This window comes from Acinonyx jubatus, chromosome D4 (genome assembly GCF_027475565.1).
Source record: "Acinonyx jubatus isolate Ajub_Pintada_27869175 chromosome D4, VMU_Ajub_asm_v1.0, whole genome shotgun sequence".
In the NCBI taxonomy this organism is placed as follows: Eukaryota; Metazoa; Chordata; class Mammalia; order Carnivora; family Felidae; genus Acinonyx; species Acinonyx jubatus.
This window is the reverse complement of record NC_069391.1, coordinates 28,311,123-28,332,372: the sequence shown is the minus strand read 5'-3', so window position 1 is coordinate 28,332,372 and position 21,250 is coordinate 28,311,123. Positions and strand designations below refer to the sequence as shown.

General features: G+C 36.1%; 1 protein-coding gene across 1 annotated transcript in view; it reads right to left on the bottom strand.

Moving 5' to 3' along the window:
* Window positions 1–1,577: 1,577 nt before the first annotated feature.
* The window catches only part of LOC106979356 (olfactory receptor 13C9), a 470,618-nt gene continuing 450,945 nt past the window's right edge, over window positions 1,578–21,250 (bottom strand). Inside the window, exon 9 of the transcript XR_008291061.1 lies at window positions 1,578–6,627. The gene's annotated coding sequence lies outside the window, so the exon portion shown is untranslated. The remainder of the gene's footprint in view (window positions 6,628–21,250) is intronic.

Below are 21,250 nucleotides of genomic sequence, written 5' to 3'. Positions count from 1 at the left end.
TAAGTTAATTACTTATAGGGCTCACAACTGGAAATTACATGTAAGCATCATTTATAGTATTCCAATTATTTATAGCATTATTTCGCTTCCGCCTCTTTGGTATACAATGACTGACTGAAACAGGTTTCTTAAACTCTTTACATCTAACAGTAATTTTATCAATTTTCTTCCAGTTTTAAATTTGTATTTTATATACAGTTTTTATTCTTTCATTATTGTCATAAACTGATTCCTTTAACACTACATAAACATTTTAAAAACCCCCCTTATTCTTTCTCATAGGTTTCCCATATAAAGCCAGCTATTTTAAAGTATTTTTAATAAATATCTGTATTTCCCTACTTGAAATCCCCATTTTCATATCCTCTAATTCTATAAGTTCTTACAGGTTTTGTTCAAAACTCCCTCATCCCATGAACCTTGAGGACATTATGCTCAGTGAAATAAGCCAGACACAAAAAGATAATACGATTCCACCTATGTGAGTTACCTAAAGTACTCACATTTGTAGAGACAGAAAGTAGAATGGTGGTTGGCAGGTGTGTGAGCGGGGAGCAGGGGAAGAGAGAAGGATGGGGAGTTGTTTAATGGGTGTAAGAGTTTCAGTTTTGCAAAATGAAAAGAGTTCTGAAGATTGCTTGCAAAATATTGTGAATATTCTGAACTCTATTGAACTATATACTTAAAGATAAACTCTAGTTTATCACTCCATTATAAATTGTCATGATCTCAACTCATTTCACAAAGGATGGAAGGCCCAGAAGACATATGTGAAAGTATTATCGTTGTCTTATAGCCACCATAATCATAAGCCGGCATGGGAGTCTCAAAAGACAATTGGCTGACAGAGAAAGCTAACATAGCCCAAGGGATTTAAAAATACTGAGTTCCATAACTGAATTCAGTAATGCCACTTTACATTTTTTTTATTATTCAGGTATAATTGACACATAACATTATATTAACTTCAGTTATTAATTTTTCCTTTTCTTACATTTTAATTAATGAAATGTGGCTAAGTATTTATTGTAAATGGCTTCAGCCAGACTAATTTATGTTTCCTGTCCCACATTGTGTTTTACACACACACACACACACACACACACACACACACACACACACACACAGTTCAGTTTGAAGTGCTGAGCTGTATGGTTTCCATTACTCCCTAAGAAGCTGCTATGACCTTCACGTCTATCCAGGTGTGTATCTCCAATAGTCTTTAGGGAAGGTCTACCCTTTTTTGTTCACATTCCAAATCACATGCAAATGGTTTTTACTGGCACACTTTAAATTTGAACCACATGGGGAAAAGCATTCTAGAAAATGAATTTTCTTCTTGTCTTCTGCTGTCATTAGAAGAGGACATATTTAGGGCAACTGGAAGATTCAATCAGTTGAGTGCCCAACTCTTGATTTTGACTCAGGTCATGATCCCAGGGATGTGGGATCAAGCCCTACATTGGCCTCTGCACTGAGCAGGGAGCCTGCTTAAGATTCTCTCTCTCTCTCTCTCTCTCTCTCTCTCTCTCTCCCTCTGCCCTTCTCTTCTCTCTCTCTCCATCTCTCAACTTAAAAAAAATGAAGAGGACAAATTTAAAGGGGGTACTGGTGATGCACACTTGATAAAGGATAATTCATTCAGTCATACAGACCAAACACAATAAATAGAATATAATTTATCCTTCACTTTATAACATCTGTCCCTTACACAACCATATTAAACCCATAGTTTTTGTGTATTGCTTTTTTGGGTTTTGTTTTTTTTTTGTGTGTGTGTTTTGTTGTAAACATACAGGTAACTTATCATCCAGGGCTTCTGATGTATATCAGCTGTTTGCATAGTCATTGGTGCAGCCACATAGAATTTATGGCCCAACAGTTCTTCAAATTTCCCACTCTTGTCTCCAGTATTGGAAAATACCAAGAATCTTTCAAGACCTAGGCTTCTGACTACCCCTCCAGTCAGTGGAACATGTCCAGGAGTCTCCCAATGCTCTAAGTGAACCAGACATACTGGAACCTCCCTGTCAACAGTAAGTACTCCAGGCATTCTGGCCCTTCTTGGTCCACTGTAGCGGATACACTGATCTTCACCTAGTGATGGAGCCACAAATGACACTCCCTGGATAAATTCTGCAAGCACACTGGACACTGGCACACCCTCTCACAGTGGTGCATACAAGCTCAACACTGCTCAAGGATAGCCTGAATCATCTCAGAAGAAGGTTTCAAATACAAACTCCCCATCCAGTGCTTGAGACTAAATGCCCTATGAATCAGAGAAGAATTTCTCTTCTAATCACTGCTGACAAAATACCAATCTCATCCCTAACAAAGGCACAGGGAGATAGATCCCCTTTCATGATTCTGGACACACTGTGGTCTTGGTGGGTCATCCCATGCTGCAGACTTCCAGTCTCTCCACAGTCTCATTCTTGAGATGCACTCTGCCTTAGCCCATTTCTCATATATTTGAACCTTCTCATTCATTCCAATACTATGTCATTCAGGGCTGCAGAAACATTGGTCCTTGACCTGCTAGTTCTTCAAACTCACCAGCCTCTCTCTTTAAAAAGTCATATCCTGTGCTGCCTATGTACTGTATCCTACCTCTAAAATTTATCAGCAATCCATTTCAGGTGATACTATACCCAGACTTGTCTAAGGATGGCTCATGATTGTCCTAATTGAGTCATAGAACCCCATATACCTCCCAGGGGCTGGCCTAGAAGAGGGATGAAACTTAGTTCTGGACAAAGAGATGTGAGAAAAGTGAGCCAGGAGATACTCAGAAAAGTTATTAACATCTGAAAAAATAAAAAACAGGTGCATATGAAGACCCCTTTGCCTTTTTCTTCCTTCCAGCTCTGGACACCATTATGTGAGAACACAGTGCTGGACACTATGTGAGCTTGTTGAATGAATGAATGAATGAATGATCTTTTGGAGATACCAAATTGATTCTAATTGATTTGGTCAGTTTTTAAAAATAATTTTCAGGGATACAGGAGTACTGATGCATAGGGGCACTTGTTCCCCAATGTTTATAGCAGCACTCTCAAAAATATCCAAATTATGGAAAGAGCCTAAATGTCCATCAACTGATGAATGGATAAATTGTGGTTTATATACACGATGGAGTAGTACGCAGCAATGAGAAAGAATGAAATATAGCCCTTTGTAGCAACGTGGATGGAACTGGAGAGTGTTATGCTAAGTGAAATAAGCCATACAGAGAAAGACAGATACCATATGTTTTCACTCTTATGTGGATCTTGAGAAACTTAACAGAAACCCATGGGGGAGGGGAAGGAAAAAAAAAAAAAGAAAGAGGTTAGAGTGGGAGAGATCCAAAGCATAAGAGACTCTTAAAAACTGAGAACAAACTGAGGGTTGATGGGGGGTGGGAGGGAGGGGAGGGTGGGTGATGGGTATTGAGGAGGGCACCTTTTGGGATGAGCACTGGGTGTTGAATGGAAACCAATTTGACAATAAATTTCAATAAATAAATAAATAAATAAAAATAAAAAAATTTATCTTGTTTAATTTTCTAACTTCTGAGCCATTTGGAGCTAATAGTTGATGAAGTCATAGAAAGAGACATCTTAAAAGATCTAGGTATCATCTATAAAGGCTTTAGACAATACTAGTTAGTTCAATTCCTGAACTTTGGGTATAGTTTCTTGCTACTATCCTGTTGTGGCTACATGAATAAATTAAAACAAAACAGCTCTATGAAAGCTCTGATTTAAATTTTGTTCCTATTTCAAAGAAAATTTCACTGCATCATTCTCCCAAGGAATTGGAGCTGAAAAGCATTTCATACTGCCTGGACGTTATCCTGTCTCCAATTCTGTCATTTTCTGTCCAAAATCTCCATGCATTTTGCAGATGCTCTTTGTATATATGTTCCGTGAAAGAGAAACTGGACAGGTCTCAGTCACAGTTAGGTGGCTTATTTGTGAATACAGAGAAATAGCTAGGAAAAGAAGCAAGAGTAGACCTCTCACTTCTGCCATCTTTATCTGTATTTATAGCTATGTTCATGTCTTCATTCTGTAATTCCAAGGCCATGAGGATAGGGAGAAGGAGAGAGAAAATGATATATAAAAGCACAGCAATTATCTTAAATTTTCCATATGTAGACCTTTATGGACTCCTATGGCTTAAAAATAAATTCTTTATTGATTTTGCTATAATAATTTATAACTCTAAGATCATCAAATTAGTGGATAACTGTTGTAATAGTCCTAGATGTATGCAACAGGAAACAAGCACAGAAATACATTTGCATCAATAATACCAGTATCAGAGTTCCTAAAACAGATATGCCTTTTCTTGGCAAATATCTGAGGAGATAACATTCTGTGCTAACTCCAAGACCACTAGGGAAAGATTGCTAGAAGTGAGATGAAGAGTAATGTAGAGCTATTGCCACCTAGTGGTTAGTAATAGAAACATCAGGCTCTGTTTTTCAGGTCTAACAGTTTTGTTTTTTTTTTAATGCATAAATATTTTGCAATTTTATTTCACTGCTCTGTGTAGATATGCTTGGATTAAAACATTTTTTGAAAGAACTCATGAATTATTATTTTCATATGAGAACAATTCAAACCTCTGGCCACCATGAAATGTTCATTCCTTTATCATTTATTCAATATAGCCAGGCTTTGTGCTTAACACTATGGATATAGACATGAGCCAGCCTCAGGGCCCCTGTTTCAAGTTGTGGTTCAAAAGCTATGTCCAGTTATTCTGGATCTCATGGATGTGACCCAGGGGCATTCCTGCATAATTTTTTAGTTATCTCCCTCTCTTTACATACACAGATGTACACACAAACAACATACACACATATGTAATATGGAACTAGGTATTAGGTACACTAAAAACTATTTACCAAACTAGACACTGTATAAAATATATAATAACAATTAATTAGTAATATTTAAATAATTAAACTATATTAATCAAAGAAAAATATGTATTAAAGGGCTCAATAAATTATTATTAGTAACAGTTTATCATTGTGAGGTGATAAAATTCTTCATCATTTGAATACATTTTTGGCTTCCTGCTTTATGTGGCAGAAATTAAAGGTCTAGTGTGTTCATTTTATTGTGATACTTGGTTTTTATGACTATCACGTATGGAAGATATTTCTCAGAAGATCTGTGATCCAACAGAGGAAGTGCAACATTGAGCACACTTTCTAAATCATATTAATTTCTTAATCCCATTCACAACATTTCTCATTCAATTTTATTGTTAAAATTAATCAATTCTCCCTTTCCCTGATGTCAAAATCGATTTTTTTGTAATGTAGTCAGAAGGGATTTTCTTTCTTAAAATTTTTTATCAAATGGTTTCAAAAACCACTGAAACGCTTCATTTGGAAGATCTCAAAATAGGTTAGAGAATTCTGTTTCAGTGTAAGATAGAAATTTATGTCTGAGACATCATTTTTGACAATGATATAAACACCTACAAACATCCATTTTTCAACATTCTTTTCCCATACAGGATTAAAAATAAAAGAAAACAAAACAAAAACCAGTTACTTTTTCACTCATTGTTAGAATGTCACCTTTACCTTGAAAGGAGACAATAAGTGTCTTTATCTTTTTTGAGGATCTCTGTTAGGTGGCATCTATCGACAGTTACTTGTCATGACAGAAAAGGTCACCAAATTTGGAGTACTTGTCATTTAGTGAAAGAACACTGTTACTCTTTTAGCTTCTTTGCCAAAAGATAATAAGACAACTATGTTGCACAAAACAAAACAAAACAAAACAAAATACATAAAATGGGTTTCTATGGTCACACCTATGTCATTACAAATTTAAGCATTAGAGTCTACTTGTTATGATACCAAATTCATAAACAAACATAACCAAGCATATGAACCACACTATGAGCTTAAAGAGGTGTGTAGGGGTGCAGCTGTTGACCCCTTTAAGTTGTGGAATGTATCTTCTCCCATCAGGGCACACTTTTACCTTAAGTTACACATGGACCAAGTGGGGATACCACTGCCAATCACATATCATGTATTATTAAACTGTATTGCTTTTTAGTCTATTGAATACGAATGGATGTAAACAGATGTTGTAACATTTTCTTCCTGCACATCACTTCAGAGACTCTTGGGGGGGACTTTGAACCTTTTTGGGTTTTGATACTCCATCCTCAGTCCTGCAGGACAAGGAATTCCGGGGCCTGATTGTTGGTGGCGGTTCCAAAGTAGAAGCTTTTTTCTCTGGGGAAGTAGCTGCACTCAGGTCAGTCCTAAGTATGGTTGGGCATCCCCTGAAGACCTAGATATACCTGTGAATTGCTATTTGGTAGTTTGTACTCTGTGGGAGTTAGTTTCAAATCTTCTTGAGCTACTGGATATTTAATTCACAATTGGTTCATCAGGGGAAAATAGCCCTTCCTGTGAGCAACTCCCCTCGGAGAACAGGCGGTCCTCAGAAGTCTGCTCCTGGTCTCTCTAGGGTGATGCTTAGACTTCCCTCAGCTGGAATCTCCTCATCTGGGGTATCCTGGTGTTAGACACTGAGTCCAGAAGAAGGAGTTGTGCTGGTGCAGAAGAAGGCTTCTGGGCCTGCTGAGCTGCATGTCCTATGGAAGAATTTGAAAGAGGCTGGCAACTCAGGAGCATTAGACCAAGAATCCGAGAGCCCCAGAGACCTGGATGGCTGGTTATGCCATCCCAGAGCACCAGCAGGGCTGAGAGAAAAGGTTTGCTACATCACAGCTCGTAGCAGGGGCAGGGACTGGATACTGGGGCTTTTTTCTGAATTTGGAAACTCTGACAAACTGTGGTAAGGATCCAGGCCAAGTTTTATTTCTAGTCTGGTGAACCAAAGCCAGAAAGATTATCTGGATCTAGCAGCTTTAGTGGATAGGGGACTCTGGTTAACCCACCTCTGTTCCTAGTAGAGGTTGCCCTGGAACTAAAGCAAGCAAAAACATTCTGTTCAGGTTTTGGTAAAAAAAGGATTATAGAATCAAATACTGAACAATAACTGTACTTATAATAAAAGACATGGCTATTGATTCAAATTATTAATCTACCCCCACAAAAGCATGACATATTTGTTCTATTTCTGCATGGAAATGGCTAAAATGGAATATATTGATTTGTGATGACTTTGTTTATACACAAAATAAAAGTTAGAGAACCTCGATCAAGGATGGAAAATTCATGTCATGTATATTGCCATTTCTCCTTTCTAAGCCCAAGCAGGCACTGCTACTGAATTACTCCCTTTGTGTTGGAATTCTTAGGCTCTTTTCAACATGTCCAGATGAACCTTGTTCTACAAAATAGGGGTGCAAGAATTGTTACCTTATTGCCTTTTTAAATGTTTTATTATGAAAAATTTTTAACATCTACAAGAAAAGAATTATATTATGAGCCTCCATGTACTCATCATTCAATGTCAAAATTATTCACATTTGCCAAGGTTATTTCAACTTTCCAACTCCACCTCACACGCATACACATATATATTTTATTGTTTTTAAATAAAATTAAGTCTGACTTCAAGTTTCCAGCTACTAGCTGTCTGCAAATACAATTCTTCACAAATTTTCTTTTGAGTATAGTTGACACACAATGTTTCATTAGTTTCAGTTGTACAACATAGTAATTCAACTTCTGTATATGTTATGCTATGTTCACCACGAGTGTATCTAACATTTGTCACCATGCAACACTATTACAATACCATTGACTATATTTGCTTGCTATGTCCTTTATTTCTGTGATAGGAAAGCAGTATTTTTGAGAATCCTCTTTCTGACTCTGCTTTCATACAGAGATGATGATGGGAGTTTCAGTAAAACCATATGTTCACGGACACCTCTCCTGCCTTTGAGATATTATGAAAGAGCTGATAAACCTATCACCCACCTATACTGAACTTCGAAGTCCTGCGGCTCTGGAGCTTTTGTACCAGAGGCAGGTACCTGAATGTCCGCCTATGTTCCAGCTCTAGTGTCTAGGATCCAGCCTCCTGAGCTTTATCAAGCAGCCATTCCATCTGGAGGTTCCTTCAGGCTTCCATGACTATTTCAACAGATCATACTTTGCATCTCAAATATACCACAAATCAGCCAATGATCATTCCCTTTTAAATTTTGTGGTATACCCCAACTTTTTTCACTGCTTTTGTCTACCTCTTCTCACCCTAGAAGAGACTGCCTTCTCTTCCCTCCTCCTCATGATATACATCATGAATTTAAGCTTCCAAAAAGGCCATAAAAGGTGATTTTCTATCAGGAATTTTGTTTTCCTTAGAAATCACACCCAAGGGAAGAGAATGCGAAGTCCTGGTTGCCTTTTGGAGTGAGGGGAGGAAAATAGGAAGTATAAAACATAAATACTGCTCATTCTTTTTTTATTTTTTTATAGCTGGAAAAGCAAAACACAATTTAATATTTCAAAAAATTACCTGTCATACCAGCTTTTCATGATTAAAAACAATGCCTCTATAAATGCACTTGTGCTTTACCACAGTGTCTGATATATGTTTTATTTCTAGCCAGTCAATAATCAGCTCTTGTGGTCACGATGGCAACTTTTTGAAGATATCCATCATTCTGGAAGAACTAGCCAAGGAAAAGCTAGAGTGATTGTTGGCTGTATCTGAGGCACTGAGGTAGAGTAGAAAGATTTACAGTCAGAAGAGGGTCCAGCCAGCTGCTAACTGTGTGATTTGGCAAGCTACTTTATAACTCTGAGCCTCAGGCTCCTTATAATATAATAATAATTATATTGATAATAATAATAATGATAATCTATTCTATAGCATCCTTGCTATATACTATATAGTATCAAGTGAGTAGATATATAGAAAATCACTTTTAAAATAAAATTAGAATACTAATGTTACTATTTTTGTGAAATTTAACATTGCATTTCTTTATGTAATGAGGTACAGTAAAAATACATCTTTTGAACCTTCAGAAATTGTGGGATTTTATGATTCTGAATAGAGTTTGCTTATATTTCAGAATGTATTAAAAAGGCATTGTGTTTTGGTGAGCATACACAGATGGTCAGTACACAACAAGTAGAGAGTGTCTGAACTGTTTGGGTGCTAGAGATGAGCTTTAAGATTCATGCAGATCATGCATTTATACCTTGGACTCTTTGTGTCCCCCCAGATTCATATGTGGAAATCTAATCTCCCATGTGCTATATTTGGAGGTGAGGACTTAGGGAGGTGATTAGTCATGAGGGTAGAGCCCTCATGAATGAGATCAATCTTCTCTTAAGAAGAGGCCAGAGAGCTAGCTCACTGTCCACCATGTGAGAATACAATAAGAAATCAGCCACCTGCAACTTGGAAGAGATTCCTCACCAGAACCTGATTATTCTGATACCCTGATCTCAGACTTGCAGCCTCCAAAACTATGAGAAGTAAATTTCTGTTGCTTATAAGCACTCAGTGTATGGTGCTTTGTGACAGCAGCCTGAACTAAGACAGACACTTTGTCTTTGCCAAGTAATGATATTAGCATATTAAGAAAGACCTTGTATCATATAATTTACTGCATCAAAGCACTTGATAGAAATAAGGTTTTCTTACTATGTTACCCTGAAATTGAAATTTTCTATGTGTCACTCTGTAAGACTCTAAGCTTCTAAAAGTCAAAAAGTCAAGGGTGCTGATTAAGAAGTTGAAATCTGAGCCTCAATCTGTAAAATGAAGGATAGAATAGTCCCTAAATCAAATTTGCTGTAAGAATTAAATAAGAAAATATATGTAAAGGCTGACACATAGTTAATACTCAGTAGGTGTAGCCATTATTGTTTTCAATACATTGACCTGTATATGTTGACTTACTTGTCTAGCTTTTTAATTAGACTAAAGATTTGAAGGCAGTGGCTATGTCCTAGGTCCTCTCCCTTTCATTCTATATTTTCTCCAATGGGTTAGTGTTTCTCAGTATGGTGGTCTGTACCACTGAGATTCTCCATCCATCTAAATAAACAGAACACTTGTCCCTACTTAGATTCTGAACAATGTGAGAAATAAAACAAATAATAAAACTGGAGGCCAAAATATTACCTATGTTATTGATGAAGTTTAGCTGAAAAATGCAATTTGTGGACGAACCAAACACACCTATCAAGACAAGTCCAGAGCTATAAAAATTTATCTATCCAACTCCAGGAAATACCAGACTAAGGCAGCAGGGAAGCCTGAGCAGATGAGGTAAGAAGAGTGAAAGGACAATTCCTAAGTCAGGCTCATTCCTAAGCAAAGAGAGCTGTACCAGAAGTGGCCTGGACTTCCAAAATTTGCAGGCAAGATGTCAACCCCATGGAAGACTAATTGGACTTGCATGTTTTGGAGGAGTCCTAGCCAAGGAGTGGAGAGTAGATTCTCCGGAGAGAGGGTTGGGAAGCCTGTCACAGAACACAGGAACTGGACAGAAATGATGAATGTTCGGCCAGGAGAGACCTCTGTGAGCATCAGGGAATCACAGGTAAGAGCTTCCCAGCAAGTCTCCAAGAAACCTCAATTAGGGCTCAATTAGAAGAAGAATAAGCACCTGTATATTGGCCATTCTCAGAAGGTAACCAAAGCCAGATTATGTCTATATTACATGGGCAAACCTTACCTTACCTCTCCTTGTTCCCTTATTCTGCACTATAGGATTCAAAACAAGCATAGTGAATGGGAGAGAAGAAGCAGAAAATCAGGGACAGAAAAGGGTGAGGAAACTAACTTCACCTGTATATTCCCACTGCAGAATTCACAGCCTGAAGAAGGGTCAAGCTGGGGAATGGAAGAAGCTTTAAAGTGGATGAAACAGAAGTGTTGATATTAGCCTGGGTTTTTTAACACTGGGAAATTAAACTACTTGTTATTAGCTAAAAGATTGGTACAGACCTTATTTTTCATCCATGGATAAGGAGAAATGTTTCTAGAAAAAAGGTTGAAAGGGCCAATTAACTACAGAGACAGCTTTTCTTTTAAATTATTTTCATGTGTTTATTTTACATGGGGATTTATAATGATGCCATGAGAGAGAAAGTCTGTCTTTATCAAGGTCCTAATAGTTAAAAACTTCAAGCACAGAGTGGATGAAAGCCATTTTTCCCTGAGAAGAAAGCCAAATTCAGGAAAGTAGAACCAAGAGACTAAAGAGAAAGAGGAAAAGAGATTGATTTATTAACAGAATTGTCTGAATTCTTAATTCATCAAGGCTTAACATGAAATCTCCTCTAGGATTTCCCAGTTTACATGAGCTAATACATTCCTTTTTCCATTTAAGCTAGGTTCAAGGTTTTTTTTTCTTTCAATTCATGTCAGAAAGAGTTTAGACTACTAAAGTGTAATTATTTTAAAAAGCAATTAATTCCACATGTGCTACATATACTACAATTAGATAAAATGATATCTGAGCAAGTTTTTAAGCTAGTGCTATTCATATATAATAATGGATAACAGGTACTGAGAGCTTACTATGTATCAATCACTGCTTTAAAAACTTTACATGAATTAACTCATTTAATTACCACAATGACCTATGGAATTGTTATCATCTAGTATGATCCTCAGTTTTTCAGTGAAGAAACTGAGAGGTTGAGTAAGTTTTCCACGGTCACACAGCTAGTAAATATGGAGCTGGGATTGAAATCCAGGCAGTCCAGCTTCAGAGCCATTCCTTATTTCAATTCAGAGTCAAAAGAAAAGAGCATAATTAAGAATATGATCAAATCGTGCATTTTTCTCAATATGCTGTGCAAAGAAATGCTTTTATGCACATAAGAATGCAGATTGTTATAAAGGTATGCAAATGAGTGAAATGAACCATTAGATGAAACAATTCTAATACTGACAGATCATTTCTAAGATTTTAAGTAATTTACTTAAACTGTGTTTCTCACTGAAATTGGCAGAGTCTTGAAGAGTCTGAATCTATGATACCACACAAAGACATCACAATTTCTCAAATGAAGGATAAAATATTAAAATTTCAAAAAGAAAACTAAACCATGTTGCAGATTGGTTGCTGAGTCTCACTCTTTCACAACACCTGGCTTTTCACCTGTGGGGAATGAAATTACTGGGCATGTTTAAATTTTTTAATTAATTAATTAATTAATTAATGAGAGAGAGCAGGGGAGGTGAAGAAGAACGGGGAGAGAGAGATAGAGAGAGAGAGGAAGAGAGAAAGAGAGAGAGGGAGAGAGAAAGAGAGAGAGGGAGAGAGAGAGAGAGAGAGAGAGAGAGAGAGAGAGAGAGAATCCCAAGCATGCTTCACACCCAGCACAGAGCCCAACGCAGGGCTCCATCTCAGGACTGTAAGGTTATAACCTGAGCTGAAATCAAGTTGGATGCTCAACCAACTAAGCCACCCAGGCGCCCCTATTGGGAATGTTTAATCAAAATCTGAAGGAAGGCTTTACAGAGATGAATAAAATAAAGAGTGGATAAAGACTCATTCACCATTCTTTCATGTTGAGACATTTGACTTTTCAGTTTTTGAGATGGTATTAGAGAGTGTCATATAGTAACTGAAAAATCTGTCTATAAATTTTAGATCTATTTTGAATATGAATCTCCAGAGCCCTGAAACAGATAACACTGGACACTGTTGTCCATTCCTGGTGGCTAAAATTTAGGTAGAATATTCTAATTTAATAAATAAAGGGACTTAAAAGAATATATCAATTGAACATGGCCCCAGTTGTCAATTATAGCCATTCATTATTAAACCAGAACTGGGAACCTTGGTGAAAGATTTCAAATAATTTCATCTCTTTCACTAATCTGAAATAATCATCATATTATTAATTTTAAAATATTCTGTTTTATTTGTATTATTGTTTTACATTTTGATGAGTCTTTTAAAAATGCACTTTGGAGAACCTGGGCAGCTCAGTAGATTCAGCATCTGACCTCAGCTCAGGTCATGATATCACAGCTGGTGAGTTCGAGCCCCGCATCGGACTCTGTGCTGACAGCTCAGAGCCTGGAGCCTGCTTCGGATTCTGTGTCTCCCTCTCTCTCTCTGCCCCTCGCCCACTCACATTCTGTCTCTGTCTCTCTCAAAAATAAACATTAAAAAAATTTTTTTTAAATGCACTTTAAGTTGGTGACCTAAAGGTTGCCAGAAGTTCGAGAAACACTGTTTCATGTAATTGCAGAAATTCCTGTGACATTAAATGGGATACCTGATGGTGTCTCCCTGGCATTTTAGTGGAAGTTGTGGCCGCAAATCAGTAGAGACTACTTTCTTCCTCTCAGGGGCCTAATTATGTAACAGATCCTTTTTATAATCAGTGGATAAAATGTTTAGAAGTTGGTACAGACATCAGTCTGAGTGGTTTCTCTACAAAGTCCATATTTTCTAATCAATGTTAAATAGCAATCAGCTATCATTCACTATGTTTTCTCTGCATTCTGATGAAGATTTTCTGCTTCAAGTTTTAAGAGCCTGAGTAGAACTGGAGAACATGCTTGTTGATCAATCACCCAGCCCCTAGCTATTTTGTGAGGAGGTAGATAAACAATGTTCATTGGCAGTTAAGCCACGTAGACACAACGTTGTCATTCCTTTCTTCTACAAAATGACTTTCCTTCATTTGTACCCAATGACAACAATGACATCATTTGGGATGTAGAGGTGGCTGATTCTTCCTCTAATGGAGCTATTATAAAGTAGCAATCATGCAAAAATGTTCATGACAAAATGAAAAATATATAAGGAAACTTACATGCTCTCATTTCATTTCTTATGGTTTAAATACATTATCTCCATGGGATAAAACAAATTAAGCCTTGCTGTGCAAAGCACTACACATAATAGTTTAATCAGGTTTGTTTGTCTTCAGATGAAGGATGCATTGCCACATGGCAAATGACCAAAAAATACTTTTGACCTGTGAAGACAGGTTTCAACAACAGTCCTTTTGCATCAGGGTACTTCATCCCAGTGCCTACTTTATGGTTTGAAAGTTTCATGACATATATCAAACTTACTATGTCTCAAACAGAACACTTGATATACACTCTAGAGAGTTGGTAGTGATATACCATGTTTCATTCTTCATATTGGTGATTTGAATCTTCTCTCTTTTCTTTGTTTTGTCACTCTTGGTAGGGGTCAGCCATAATATTGAACTCTTCAAAGAACCAGCTCTTTGCTTTGTTAAATATCTCGTTTTTTTCTTTTTCAATTTCATTGATTTCTGCTGTTCTCTTTATGACTTCCTCCCTTCAGCTTACTCTAGTTTTGTTTTTCTAGATTCTTGAGGTGAGATCTTACACTATTGATTTCAGACATTTCCTCTTTTCTTTTTTATTATACATTTATTTATTTTTGATAGACAGAGAGAGACAGAGCACAAGTGGGGGAGGGGCAGAGAGGGAAGGAGACACAGAATCCGAAGCAGGCTCCAGGCTCTGAGCTGTCAGCTCAGAGCCCGACTTGGGGCTGGAACTCACAAACCGCGAGATCATGACCTGAGCCAAAGTCGGACCCCCAACCGACTGAGCCACCCAGGTGCCCCGACATTTCCTCTTTTCTAATGTGTTCATTTAGTGCTATAAATTCCCCTTTCAGCACTGCTTTTAACTATGTCTCACAATTTTTTATTGTGATAAAATACATACTGTAAAATTTACCATTTTTAGGAGTACACTTCCATGGCATAATTCACATTATTCTGCACTATCCTTGCTATCCATTTTCAGAACTTTTCATTTTCCCAAACTGAAACTCTGTATCCATTAAGCAATAACTCCCCATTCCTCTCTCTCCCCTTCCCTTCAAAAGGCCTTTCTTTCTTCCTCCATGAATTTGACTATTCTAGGTACCTAATATAAGTGGATTCATACAATATTTGCCCTATTGTGACTAGCTTATTTAGCTTAGCATAATGCATTCAAGATTCAACAATAGTTGCAGCAAATGTCAGAATTTCCTTTCTTTTTAAGGCTGAATAATACTCCATTATATGTATATATTACATTTTGTATATGCATTCATCTGTCGATGGACAATTTAATTGCTTCTACCTTTTGGCTATTGTGAATAATGCTGCTAAGAACATGGGTATACAAAAATCTGTTGGAGTCCCTGCTTTCCCTTCTTTTGGGTATATACCCAAAGTGGTATTGCTGTTTCATATGGTAATTCTGCTTAATTTCTTGAGGAACAACCATACCACTTTCCACAGAAGCTGTACATTTTATACTTCCCAATCCCAGCAATGCACAAGCCATTTTTTTCACATCCTTGCCAGCACTTGTTATTTTCTGTTTGATAATAGTAGTCATCTTACTCGATGTGAAGCTATATCTCATTTTGGTTTTGATTTCCATTTCCCTAATGATTAATCAAGTTGATCATCTTTTCATGTGCTTTTAGGCCTTTGAAGAGTCACTTGCCCATTTTTAAATTGGGTTGTTTGGGGTGTGTGTGTGTGTGTGTGTGTGTGCGCGTGTGTGTGCGTGCATGTGTGGTGGTGGTGTTGTCAAGTTTGTTCCACAATTTTAATCTATCGTATTCTACATTTTAATTGTGTGTAATGTAATGTTTTTAATTTTTTATATTTAGTTAACAAACAGTGCAATATTGGTTTCAGAAGTAGAATTCAGTGATTCATCACTTTTACATACAACACCCAGTGCTCATCACAAGTGCCCTCCTTAATACTCATCAACCATCTAGCCCATCTCCCTCCCACCTCCTTCCATCAATCCTCAGTTTGTTCTCTATTGCTAAGAGTCTCTTGTGGTTTGTTTCCCTTTCTTCTCTGTCCCCCATCCCCATGTGTTCATCTGTTTTGTTTCTTAAATTCCACATATTAGTAAAATCATATGGTATTTGTCTTTGATTGACTATTTCACTTAGCATAATACATTCTAGCTCCATCCATGTCATTGTAAATGGCAAAATTTCATTTTTTTGATGGCTGAGTAATACTCTATAATATATATGTGTATATATATACACACACATATATGTGTGTGTATATATATACACATATATATACACATACATATATGTGTGTGTATATATATACACATATATATATGCCACATCTTTTTTAAATTTTTAATGTTTATTTGTGAGAGAGAGACAGACAAACAAAATGCAAGTGGGGAGGTGCAGAGAGGGAGGAAGACACAGGATCTGAAGCAGGTTCCAGGCTCTGAGCTGTCAGCACAGAGCCCAGTGAGGGGTTCTAACCCACAAACTGAGAGATCATGACCTGAGCCGAAGTGGGAGGCTTAACCGACCAAGCCACCCAGGCGCCCCAATATATGCCGCTTCTTCTTTATCAGTTCATCAGCTAATGGACATTTGGACTCTCTCCATAGTTTGGCTATTGTTGATAATGCTGCTATAAACATTGGAGTACATGTACTCCTTTGAATGTGTATTTTTGTATCCTTTGGGTAAATACGTAACAGAGCAATTGTTTTATTTACCTTGGTGTTTCCTCTTTAACCCTGGGTTATTAAGAAATGTTTCAGTTTCCAAGTGTTTGGAGATTATCCTGTTATCTTTCTATAATAGATTTCTAGTTTACTTCCATGTTGTCAGTGAACCCACTATGTATTTTTAATTGCTTTAAATTTGGTGAAATTTGTTTTATGGCCAGGTTATGATGTACTTTGTATAAGTTCCATGGACACTTGTATGTGTATTTATCTTTGTTGAATGGAGTGCCCTGTAAGTATCAATTGTATGCTGTTGGTTAATGTCCTTGTTCGGTTCTTCTAAATCCATCTTGATTTTCTGTCTATATATTCTATCAACTGTTGATAGAGGGATGTTAAAATCTCTAACTTTCACTGATGATTTGTCTATTTTTCCTTTCAGTTCTATCAACTTTTTCTCAACATACCTTGTAGTTCTGTTGTCTGGTGCGTTTAGTACCAGTAAGTCCTCTTAGAGGATTAATCATCTTATTATATAATATCCCTCTCTGCCTCTGGTAATCTTCATTGTCCTGAAGTTGATTGATATAGCTATTCCTGTTTTCTTTTGATTAATGCTCACATAATACATCTTTTTTAACATCCTTTTAATTTCAACCCACCTACATTGTTATATTTGAAGTGAATGTCTTGTAGAGACCATATAGTTGAGCATGTTACTTAATTCACTCCGACAACCTCTGTCTTTTAATTGGTATATTTAGACCATTTGCCTTTAATGTAACTATTGATATGTTGAGGCTTAAGTCTGCCATTTTACTTTTTATTTATTTTGTTTCTTTTGTCCTGTCTTTCTGTGGGATAACTGAACAATATTTGATTTGAACAATTCTATTTTGATGTATCTATAGTGTTTTTTAGTGTATTTCTTTGTATAGCTATTTTGGTTATTGTTCTAGATATTATATTACATATGCATAACTTATCACAGTCTACTTGTATTATATTTTTACTATTCTTACCTCCCTTTATGTCCCTTTACCCTCCTTTGCTCATAGTATATGTCTTAAATATTTCCTCTACATACATTTAAACCACATAAGACTCTAATGTTTGCTTCCAATGTCAAACATAATTCACAAAACCTAAGAGGAGAAGAAAAGTCTATTGTATTGACCTACATCTTTGCTTATTTTGTTTTTTTTTCTCTTTCTGATGTTCCAAGGTCTCTTATCATTTTCCTCTGTTCAGAAAAATTTCTTTAGCCATTCCTTAAGGTAGATCTGTTGGCGACAAATTCTCTTAGTTTTCCTTAATCTGAGAATGTCTTGATATATCCTTCATTTCTGAAAGATGTTTTCTTTGGATATAGTATAGTGAGTTGACAATTCTTTTCTTTCAGCACTTGGTGTCTTCTTTTCACTGCTTTCAATCTTTTTCTTTTCTTTGGCTTTCAGATGATTGACCATGATGCATTAAATGTGAATTACTTTGAGTTTATTCTGTTTAGACTTCAATAAGCTCTTGAACCTGTGGGTTATACCTTTTTGCCAAATCTGGGAAGTTCAAAGTTATTATTCCTCTGAGTATTTCTCCTGCCCTGGACCAGTGGGTGCATGGTACTAATCTGTTGATTTCTTTCATTTCATAATAGCTATTTTAAAATTCAGCTTCCTTTATCTTTAAGTAATATTACATATTTTGTGGAAGAGATCTTGGGAGGTTATTTAATACACTGACTTTGTTGTCTCTAGCTGCCTGGAAAACCAGTTTCTTTCGTAACTAAAAAATTTATATCCTGCTTTCCTCAAACTATTATATTCTCACTTCTAGATTCCCTGGATGATCAGATGTATCCTCACTTAGGAAATACTTGTGTCATTCATTCAAATCTAGGGATAAACTTTCAAGATTTTGCTGGGATTCCTAATAAAAGGGAATATTGGCTATGACATGACCATATACTTGTCTGTGACAATGATAGGTTATACTTAACTCAAATTAAAATCAAAAATAGGAATTTTGCAACTTATAGAAGGAGATAGTCATGGAGTTTTTGCATCTGAATCTGAGTCATGTCATTACCTAATTTCCCACTCATTAGAATTTAAGCTCCTACTCAGGTAAAAGCATTATTTGATTGAATCATCTAGTCTATTAATCAATGCTCTATTCTATTCCAAATTCTCATCATAGTCTTCTAATTTAAATGCTAACACATTTCCTTCATAAAAGTAATACCAGCTTGATAATACAAAGGAATAAAATATTTTATATACAATTAAAAATAAATTACCAAGAAATGTGTAGGAACTCTACATAAGAAATGTCTCAATTCTCATCAAAGTTATACAGTATTTCAGGAAATTCCTTTATGTGAAGAATGAATTTCATAAAGGTCACGAATCTTCCATAAGTAATTTTTGGTTTCATTACAATATCAATATCCAAAACTGCAGGCATGCATTTGAGAATAGCTAAAGTAATTGAGAGGAATGGCGGGCAGGCTTAGATAGGCAAGTCAACATTTTTGAAAGACAAATCAGTGATATTTGCACCACCAAACATCTTCAAACATTGTAAATATGTAATCCTAAAAAAAAGGGCTGCCAGAACAAAAATGAAAAGTCAGAAAAATGAAAGAGATGTGAACTGAAAAATAATAAATATAATAAGGTACAAATAAAATAATGTAAATAATAATCAAGATTATAAATATTAGAGTGTGAAGAATTAAATGTAAGCGTTAAAAGCACATTAAATTGACAAAAATTGAATTTATGTTGATATACATTAAGATTGTCTTAATTTGAGTACATCAGCGAGTAAATGTGAGGTAAAAAGTATCTCTGACTCTTTTCCCATTAAATAGAGCACATAAAATCCTCCAATCTTTAGCATTATTCACCTCAATGTTATTCTTGTCTCTCTCTGCACATACACCACTTCATGAAAAAATACACCAAGAAATACACTACACTATTAGTCTTCTCTTCTCCTACCTGCTATATTGTACTCTGAGAGTCTGTTTCTTTGAATGGATGAAAAGAGAAATATTGACGAGGGATAGAGGAGGGCAGCATGTGGCCCTGACTCTATTTGTAAAGAAAGTATACCCACAGGGTAAATCTGTAGTTGTTCAGGTTGTTTTAATTCACTTTTCAAGTTAACTTGGAAAAAATAAAACTATATTTTATACTGATTTCTTATTCTCAATCCCCACTTCTTCCCAACAGGATTCGATACATAGATCATAATTGTGTTTCTCAATCCAGTTTTATCTACTTCTGGTGGTTCATGGAAACTCCTCTGGGTCTTCTTCCAATGGTTGACACACATATTTAGCTCTCAGAATGATTTTTTTGTATTATCTTTAACTGTCTCCATGAGTATTTAAATGGAAAAGATACTGATATCTTTAAAATACAAACTGCAATTTAATTTCTGTTTAAAGCTCTTAAATAAACGAAAAATTCTCACCTGACCTGACCTTGCTTATTCATTATTCCTATCCTAAGTCAGGCCAACACCAGCCTCTTAATTTGCATTGCTGTATTGTTCATTTTTTATCTGTATCATCATGTTAGTCATTATGAAATGGTTCCCATGCTATTAAGTTCACAGAATTAGAACAAAAGAATGACCTCATAGTCATTTCTTATTTTTCTCACACTCTTAGTCTCGTCCGATAGCCTTTCAGAACTATATGCCCTTGACACACTTTAATATCAAGGTAAATTTTAATGAGCAATTAATCATTTTTACTCAGTTCCCCATTTGCCCTGCATATTAATTTTATGTTGAGAATTTGTCCATAGTATTTCCACTTAAAACCTCATCTTTCTTCTCTCTTTCATTATTTTTGGCCTTGATGAAAATTTAAAGTTATACAAGAGTCAAATAGTTGAGACAAGCAGTTCTAGAAAAACAAAAACCCACAATCTAAAAGCCTTCAGTCAATGACTGAATGCTGCTAACAATAAGCCTTTCCTTCTAAATGGTTTGTTTCTACCTTCTAAACTAAATTCAAAAAACCAGGTAAGTTGACTGCCATTCTAATATAGTGGCAAAAAAAAAATCATTCGAGCCAGGTAGATATGAGCTGAAATTTTACTTCTGTCACATTACTTATACCTCTGATATTTCCAAACTTCCGTTTCCTCATGTAATATGTTATCATTGTGAGAATAAATTTAATTATGTGTGCCAAGTACCTAAGATAGTACTGTCTCCTTTTCTTTCTCAGTCTAGGGTTAGGTGTATAGTATACTTTGGGAAGGTAACTATTAATGTTCCTTCCCTATCTTCATTAGAAATTACATATAAATTCTAATCTAATGTTATAAATACAGGATTGAGTACAGACTGGCATGGAGCTTCATCCCCATGAATAGATGAGGAGAAAGATGAAAAAGGAACTAGAAAAGAGATGAAGGTGTGAGACATTCATGAAATCATGATTGTTAATTTATTTAAAGTCTAATCCAAGTATCCAGTAGATGCACAGGTGGTTAGGGTTAGGGCTAACGCTGATATCTAAAGTGTCCAGACCAGCAGAGGGAATGAATAATCACTGGTCTTTGCTGTGCACTTGCTAAATATGTACCAGTCACAGTTCTAGGTATATTAGTCATTTAGGTAGCAATCATTAAGTAAATAACAGCAGGTTACAGCTATAACAGGCTTCCTACTGATAAGTCCATTCAAAGCAGGAAGCAAACTAGTAAGCTTACCCAAGAGAAGCAATTCAATAACCTAGGGAAAGTGCTAGCATGAGTACAGTAGGGTATGATGTGAGTTGGGTCATAGGCGGGATCTGTTTCAAC